The following is a 9,503-nucleotide window of genomic DNA, read 5'->3' on the forward strand; positions in this document are numbered from 1 at the left end:
ACACCTTTTCTCATGGGTAGGACCATACCAAATTCATAGTCCAGTATGATCAATTTCACAGTCACTGAAATTTAAAAAGTGTAAAAATGTTATGATTTCAATTATTTAAGCCTGAAATTTCACCATGTTGTAATTGTAGGGGTCCTGGCCCAAAAAAGAAGCTGTGGGAAGGTCCACAAGATTATTGTAAAGAGTATTGCAATACTGCTGCCCTTACTTCTACACTGCTGCTAGCAGCAGTACTGCCTTCAGATCTGCACAGTTGAAGAGTAGTAGTTGCTGGATGCCAGCCCAGTACTGAAGGCAGAGGAGCCAACAGCACCAGTGAAGAAATAAGGATGGCGTAACAGGGCAGGGAAGGGCATGGTCACCCTTGCTTCTGCACTCCTGCTGGAGAGGTGCTACCTTCACAGCTAGGTACATGGGCAACAGCTGGTGCTCTCTGGCTGCCCAGCTCTGGAGATAGCCTGAAAGTAAAGGTGGCAAAGCTGTAACCCCTTACAATAACTTTGTGACCCCTTCCTGCAACTCCATTTTGGGTCAGGAGTCCCCTTCTGGTCTCTCCTGTGAATTCTGCATAATATAGGGTAAGAACACACAAAAGACCAGATTTCATAGTCCGTGACCCATTTTTCATGGCCATGATTATGGTAGGGCTCTAACTCATGGGAGTTGGCAATAGTGGCTCCCTGCTCCGGCTGCTGCAACACAGCACATAGGGTCATCTGGTGCTGTGACTCTGTACGCTATGTCTCAATGCCTCTCACTTAAATGTGGCCTACCTGCCCACCAGTCATGACAATCCACAGCCAGGCCAAACCAGAACAGCACTGCAACCTCATGCTCAGAGTTGGAAGGCAGGCCCGGTTCCACAGGACAGGAGCTGTTGCTAGTAGGTGAATGTGGAGCAGACTCACTCTCTAGTCCCCACCTCTGTACCACATTGGGCAGAGGGTGATGCTGCAAGTGGCTAGTACCCTGATTGCAAAACCCGGGGCTGTCACTGTTCTCAACACCACCTCTAAGATCAGGCACTGCAATATTTCACACATTCACTCAGGGTCCTTTCTGAAGCCTACTAGATCACTATGAAGAGTTGATCCAATCTGAGATTCTGAAAATAAGGGGTACCTAAAGACATGGAAAAATGGTATATCTGGGCTGTGACTATACACAATTGATGTGAACTGGTATTTTTTCATTGACTTGAATGGGAGCAGAATAAAACTTTTACTAAAGAAATTATCAGAGCTTACTGAAATCAACGAGCAGCTGGGCATGATCTGTGCAGGAAAGTAAGTCCATGTGAAGTTACACTCATTCTGACAAACAAACAGTACACTTTCTTACTGAACGATAGAGGAAAGTACAGATTGCCAGACCAGATGTAAATCTAAGATTAATTTTCTTCCTCTCAGAGTTGCTGGTAGTAGATCCTGAGAAGAATATGAAAGAAACTTCAAGGACCATTATAAATAACTTCCCATAAGGAAAGTTTCTCTCTAAGCCCTAGTGGATGTCTTATGTCTGAATCAGGATTTTGTTTTATATATACTTTACACTGAATGTTATAATATAACTGGCTGTATAAATGTCTAATACTTTTCCAAATTCTATTAAGCCTCTATCCTCAACAAATATCGTGCAGCAACGAGCTCCTCTAATTAATTAGGTGCTATGCAAAAAGAAGTATTTCCTTATTATTTCATGTCATCTGCAAGTTTTCTACCCAATTTTGCAGTCCATCACCAAATCATAACTATGTCTTAGAACAGAACATCAGGGCACCTACTCCTGACCTTTTCCCATGCTATAAATTGATCACTGTCCCCATTTTTTGTTTTCTGTCTCTTAGCCAATTTCCAGTGTATGACAGCTTTTTGTCAGCACTATGAGTACTTAATAGCCTATTGCGAGGGACTCTGTCAAAGGCATTTTGAAAGTCCAAGCAGAGGCCAGGGGGTTCTTCTCTATATGTACTTTTACTGACACACAAAGCAGGTCAATTTTTATTAACAAAACCTGCACCCAAGTGAGCAAATTATTATTTATGCTATTGTGCAGCTACCTGAATCACCATTATTTCAACAGGGTTCTTTTTAGACAACTTCATTAGAATATGAGCTTTCATTCCTAAGCAGGGCTACCACTTGCATGAAGCACATTTTAGTACTCGTGTAGTTTATTTTGTTGTGAAGAAGGAATTGCACTGAGGAAGAAAAAACTAAGCCATGGTTTCTGATTTTGAGGGGAGACTGCCTACACTCCACATGTACAAAATGACTGATGGTTATTTAAACTTTAAAGTGTGCCCATCCTAAACCCTATTAGAAAGTAATAGAAATGTAGCCGTGTTAGTCTGGTGTAGCTGAAGCAAAATGCAGGACTATGTAGCACTTTAAAGACTAACAAGATGGTTTATTAGATGATGAGCTTTCGTCGGCCAGACCCACTTCCTCAGATCAAATAGTGGAAGAAAATAGTCACAACCATATATACCAAAGGATACAATTTAAAAAAATGAACACATATGAAAAGGACAAATCACATTTCAGAACAGAAGGGGGATCCGGGGGGGGAGGGGTGGGAGAAAGTTAAGGGTCTGTGAGTTGTAGATATTAGAGATTTATAAATGCTTGGTAGAGATCCTGAAGCTTCTGGTCTCTGTCAGTGAGATTAGAGCAGATGCGGTTGTATCAAAGGGCTTGGCTATAGACGATGGATCGTATGGTGTGTTCTGGATGGGAGCTGGAAGCATGCAGGTAACTGTGTGAGTCAGTGGGTTTTCTGTAGAGAGTGGTGTCTACAGAACAAGTTTCCATTGTTGATTTGTACTGTGGTATCCAGGAAGTGGACCTCTCATGTAGAATGGTCCAGGCTGAGGTTGAAGGTGGGGTGGAGGTTGTTGAAATCTCTGTGGAATATCTCCAGTGTTTCTTGGCCATGCGTCCAGATCATAAAGATGTCATCGATGTAGCATAACTAGAGAAGGGGTGAAAGGGGACGGGAGTTGAGGAAACGTTGTTCTAGCTCAGCCATAAAGATGTTAGCATACTGTGGGGCCATGCATGTACCCATGGCTGTGCCGCTGATCTGGAGGTATAAGTTGTTCTCAAACTGGAAATAATTGTGGGTGAGAACAAAGTTACATGGGTCTGCTATCAGGTTGGCAGTGGTGTCCTCTGGGATAGTGTTTCTAATTGCTTGTAATCCGTCTTCATGTGGGATATTGGTGTATAGAGCTTCTGCATCCATGGTGGCAAGGATGGTGTTGTTGGGGAGGTTATAGATGTTTTGTAGTTTCCTTAGGAAGTCAGTAGTGTCTCGGAGATAGCTGGGAGTGTTGGTTGTGAAGGGTTGCTTTTTTCGCCGCCTCCACCTCCGAGAATATTTCCAAACCACCAATGAACATCAATCTGACCTACCAGATTCCCCCTATCAACACCAAAGGGAAAATAATTCTATATGGACTCCCTCTGACGGTCGGAATTACAATCTGGATTTCTATATACAAAGCTTCCACAACAACACACAGACTGACATTATTCGCAAACGACAACAAGCGACACACAATCTTAGCCGAGCTGAACTCCATGCCATCCAGAGACTCAAAAACTGGACATTATAATCAAACCAGCTGACAAAGGGGGTGCTGTGGTCATTATGAATAAGGCCGACTATAACCAGGAGGCAACCAGACAACTCTCGAACACCACAGTTTACAAACTTCTCTCCTCTGATCCCACCTCAGAATACCAAAAGAAACTACACTGTCTCCTTAAAAGCCTCCCCACAGCTACTCGGCACCTAATCCACACAGAAATACCTTCTGACCCCTGATCAGGATTGTTCTATCTGCTTCCCAAGATACATAAACCTGGACACCCCGGACGTCCCATCATCTCTGGTATTGGCACGCTCACTACTGGTCTATCCAGCTATGTAGACTCTCTTCTTAAACCCTTCGCAACCAATACCCCCAGCTATCTCCGAGACACTACTGACTTCCTAAGGAAACTACAAAACATCGATAACCTCCCCAACAACACCATCCTTGCCTCCAAGGATTTAGAAGCTCTATACACCAACATACCACACTAATACCAACCCTGGTACCTTCCCTGTAACAAACCCCGTTGCCAGCTTTGTCCACATATTCATTCTGCTGATATCATTATTGGACCTAACCAAGTGAGTTATATGATCAAGAACACATATTCCTGCGCATCCAGAAATATAATTTATGCTATCATGTGCCGAAAGTGTCCGTCTGCTATGTACATTGGACAAACGTCTCAAACACTTCGCCAAAGGATTAATGCCCACAAAACAGATAGACAAGATCACAAAGAAAAAACTATTTCTTGCCATTTCAACCAGAAAGGACACTGTCTCAACAACTTAACCACCTGCATTCTGCTACAAAGACCTTTTACATCTGCACTTGAAAGGGAATCCTCTGAACTGTCATTCATGTTAAAATTCGACACTCTCCGGGAGGATTGAACAAAGACCCCAACTACCGTACCCATTACCAAGATAGCTTCCCTAATTATCACCTCTAATACCATTAGCTCACATACATCTAACTTTCCCCACCTCTAATATCATTAACTCACAGACCCTTACCGTCCTTCCTCCCACCTCTCCTCCCCCCCCCCCCCCCGCATCCCCCTTCTGTTCTGAAATGTGATTTGTCCTTTTCATGTGTGTTCATTTTTTTAAATTGTATCTTTTGGTATATATGGTTGTGACTATTTTCTTCCACTATTTGATCTGAGGAAGTGGGTCTGGCCAACGAAAGCTTATCATCTAATAAACCATGTTGTTAGTCTTTAAAGTGCTACATAGTCCTGCATTTTGCTTCACCTATTAGAAAGCAGCTCGTAAAATTGTTTTAATCACTTCCTTGGGGCTGAATTTTTTCAATCCTTATGTTTGCCTGAAGCTATTTATTTATTTTGTTTTAGCTTGAGAAAAATCAGTTCAGCATTTTTATTTTTCGGTCTTTGTGTGTAAGGAAAACACTCACTGCATAGTTTTCCCATAAAAAAATAAAAATAAAAATTTGTCCTTTATTTGAACAAGTCTAGTGCCAAACCAATAGCAGCAAGAAAACTGAAAATGGACAGGAAGCCTGTTCCTAGGGAATAAGGGATGCCTTTCAATGGCCCACAGAAAACTGGTTTACATTTAGAAGAATTAGCAGGATTTGAAACAAATCTTACTTGACTTTATAGCATTCTAAAGGGGCTGAGCTACATTTTGCATGCATACATCACATTTTGATATATGAAGATATGAGGGGGCAGCACCCCCAGCTAGCTGCACTCGCCAACCCCCATCTCAGCTGGGGAGGGCCCAGACCTGAGCCCACCTCTCCTGCCCCCCCCAAGACAGCGGGGAGGGCCCAGTTCTGAGGCCGCCCTGGCCCCAGCCCTCCCCTCTCCCCCAACTCTCTACCACATTCCCCCCCCACACACCAGCCCTGGCTCTCCCCCCCCCCCCACGGGCCTTGCTGCCCCTCTCACAGGCTTCACTGCCCCCCCAAGCCTGCCATGCAGTCCTGATCCCCCATTCATCCCCTGCCCAACAAACCCAGCAGCAGTAGCATCTTACCTTCAGTGCTGCTACTCCAGAGTCATAGGATGCTGACCCCTGCTGGGTTAGCAGCAAGGAGGAAGGGAGGAGGTGGGGCGGCTGAGGGGGAAGGGAAGAGGCTGTGGGAGGCAGGAAAAGGTCATGCAGGAAAAGGTTTTTTTAATATAGAGAGAGAAATAAAGTGTTCCAACAACTTCCGAAGGTTTTTCCTCCTCGATTCACAATTAAGCCCTGGTATCTATATAAAACGTAGATCAATGTAGCTATGTCACTCAAGGATGCAAAAACTTCAAACCCCTGAGCAATACCATGCTTAAACTGACCTAACCCCTGGTGCAGACTCAGTATAGGGTTAGTTACTGCTGCCCAGAGAGATAGATGAACTACAGCAACGGAAAAACCCCTGTGCTGCTGCAGAATCTGTAGTACAGACATACCGTAACTGCATAAACTGACAGAATTGGTTGTTTACACCTTCATTTTATAATCACATCTTTTAAATGTTGTAAAATGAGAATATTAGTGTGCTGGAACATGCTTACCAATATTAATTTCATCATCTGTTTCAGCATCTCCAATACACTCAAACTGGAAATCCTGTAGTGACTGAGAAAATTTCTGCACTGCCATGGATAGGTCTGCAATAAAGAAAAAAGGAAACAAGTCTTAGAGATATTCCAGTAACTATAACACAGTATATGCAAAGTTTCATATGGTACAATTATACTTTGCTTACTAGATTTCCTTTCTAGAAAAATAACCTCAAAGACACACACAAAGAGAGTCAAATCAAATTCTTGCTAAGTCTCAAAAAGTCACTGAAGCAAACTAAATTCCTAAATCCCAGCCAAATCTAAGAAAATCGTATTCATACTGATGAACAATCCTCAGTTCTCAATTTCTTGAAGCAAGATCTGATGCTTCAGTTCATGTAATGGGGCTACTTACATACAAGAATTGTACCCAAAGGATTGGGCCCATAGGATACCACATCTTTTATTTTAATATATTTCTCTCACAGTTAAAGTTTTCCACAGGGGCTTAAGAGCTGTTTTAAAAATAACTAAATATACACATAATGTTCTAGAGAGACTTTAAAAAAAGATATTGAAAACCCATGTATTTTCAGTTACTTGCTCAGTATGAATGGATTACTTTAGTTGAGTGGCATTTAAAGCAACAATACATAGATCTTCAGTTTTAAAAAAGTCAAAATAAAACTTCACAGCCGAAATCTGATCTCAGCAGTAAGAATGTTCCAATAGACAGCATTCATAAACATGGAATACCAGTGTGACCAAAATACTCTTTTACAAAAATACATAACAGTAAACGTAAGAAGAAAAGTGAGAACACATGTATGAAGAACGATCAGCATTCTATCAATCTAGACAAAACACTGCTCGAGGACTACCTTCCACAGACCTCATGAGATATTTGTGGCATCAGATTAGAGGATAGAAAAACAAACAGATAACCTAACTGATATCTGCAATATCTGGACAGATGTCTCAGTATGGAAAGGGAGGAAAAGAGTTTTATCAAAACCCAAGCTAATGATTCACTGGAAGTAGTCCTTAGAGTATACAAATCTGATTAGAAGTTTTGTCCTAACGTCTTGTATAGGTTGAACCCCTTGGGACTTGACTGGTGGAGGGTTGCCAGGTGTCCGGTTTTGAACCGAACAATCCAGTATTTGAGCTTTCTGTTTGGGAAACAAATTGAAAAAATATAAATGAGAAAATATAAATGTCCAGTATTTTCTAAATAAGATATAATGTAGATTGTGATGTAATATCAAGTGTGTCCAGTATTTTTGCTGAAACCATCTGGCAACCCTAGACTGGTGCCAAATCAGAGAATTTGCCAACTGACAAGAGGGCAATATTGTCTAGCAGCATTACCAGCACTTCCACTGCTTACTGGGCTCTTAGTCATTTAGGGGTAAATTAGAGCTAAATAACAGCACAGAACACTGAGAGCCAGGACTGGTGGCCAGTGGCATAGTGAGGGGGGGAGAGAAGACAGAGGGGGACAGTTGCCTCCGGGGTGCCATGCTACGGGGGACACCAATTTAGCTGCCAAAAGTTATATTGTTAACTTTTCTCTGCCCATTCACCTCCTCTGTAGAGCCGCACAGCAGCGTGCAGATGGAAGGTGAGCTGCTGCTGCGGGGAGGGGACAGGGTGTGGAAGGCTCAGCTGGCCAGCTCTTTGCTGTCCCCGACTTCCCAGGGCTGCAGCAAGGACCATATAATAATAGCCAAGCTGCTCCGGGATTGGAGGGAGCAAATGACTGAGGCGGGCAAATTTTCCCTTTGCCCCTGGGCACATAACACCCTCGCTTCGCCACTGCTGGTGGCTGTAAACAAGCTTTATGGGTCTGCAGGAAACTTAGGCACACCCATGATAAGCGATAGAAATGTAGCCGTGTTAGTCTGGGGTACCTGAAGCAAAATGAAGGACAATGTAGCACTTTAAAGACTAACAAGATGGTTTATTAGATGATGAGCTTTCGTGGGCCAGACCCACTTCCTCAGATCAAATAGTGGAAGAAAATAGTCACAACCATATATACCAAAAGATACAATTTAAAAAAATGAACACATATGAAAAGGACAAATCACATTTCAGAATTTCTCTACCTACGGTACATCGATGACAACTTTATGATCTGGACGCATGGCCAAGAAACACTGGAGATATTCCACAGAGATTTCAACAACCTACATCCCACCATCAACCTCAGCCTGGACCATTCTACACGAGAGATCCACTTCCTGGACACCACAGTACAAATCAACAATGGAAAATTAGACACCACTCTCTACAGAAAACCCACCGACTCATACAGTTACCTACATCCTTCCAGCTCCCATCCAGAACACACCACACGATCCATCGTCTATAGCCAAGCCCTTCGATACAACCGCATCTGCTCTAATCCCACTGACAGAGACCAGAAGCTTCAGGATCTCTACCAAGCATTTATAAACCTCAACTACCCACCTGGAGAAATAAAAAAGCAAATTGAAAGAGCCAGATGAATACCTAGAAACCATCTACTTCAAGACAGACCCAAGAAAACCAATAATAGAACACCACTTGTCATCACCTACAACCCCCAACTTAAACCTGTCCAACACATTATCAATAAACTACAGCCTACACTGGAACAGGATACCATACTCCAAGAGGCTCTGGGAGACAGACCCATAGTCTCCTATAGACAACCACCTAACCTCAAGATGATTCTTACCAACAACCACAGTACATACCACACTAATACCAACCCTGGTACCTTCCCTTGCAACAAACCCGTTGCCAGCTTTGTCCACATATTCATTCTGCTGATACCATTATTGGACCTAACCAAGTGAATTATAAGATCAAGAACACATATTCCTGCGCATCCAGAAATATAATCTATGCTATCATGTGCCGAAAGTGTCCGTCTGCTATGTACATTGGACAAACATCTCAGACACTTCGCCAAAGGATTAATGCCCACAAAACAGATATCAGACAAGATCACAAAGAAAAAACAGTTTCTTGCCATTTTAACCAGAAAGGACACTCTCTCAATGACTTAACCACCTGCATTCTGCTACAAAGACCTTTTACATCTGCACGTGAAAGGGAATCCTCTGAACTGTCATTCATGTTAAAATTCGACACTCTCCAAAAAGGAATGAACAAACACTCAAGCTATCTTACCCATTACCAAGATAGCTTCCCCAATTATCACCTCTAATACCATTAACTCACAAACATCCCACTCTCCCCACCTCTAATATCATCAATTCACAGACACTTACCTTCCTTCCTTCCCCCCCCCTCTACAACTCCCCCCTGTTCTGAAATGTGATTTGTCCTTTTCATATGTGTTCATTTTTTTTAATT

At 42.7% G+C, this 9,503-nt stretch overlaps 1 long non-coding RNA gene across 1 annotated transcript in view; it reads right to left on the minus strand.

Moving 5' to 3' along the window:
- Positions 1–6,368, minus strand: part of LOC142825009 (uncharacterized) — a 32,371-nt gene extending 26,003 nt beyond the window's left edge. Inside the window, exon 1 of the long non-coding RNA XR_012899552.1 lies at positions 6,144–6,368. This is a non-coding gene — a long non-coding RNA (uncharacterized LOC142825009). The remainder of the gene's footprint in view (positions 1–6,143) is intronic.
- Positions 6,369–9,503: the final 3,135 nt, after the last annotated feature.

Source organism: Pelodiscus sinensis, unplaced genomic scaffold, assembly GCF_049634645.1.
Source record: "Pelodiscus sinensis isolate JC-2024 unplaced genomic scaffold, ASM4963464v1 ctg173, whole genome shotgun sequence".
NCBI classification, from domain to species: domain Eukaryota; kingdom Metazoa; phylum Chordata; order Testudines; family Trionychidae; genus Pelodiscus; species Pelodiscus sinensis.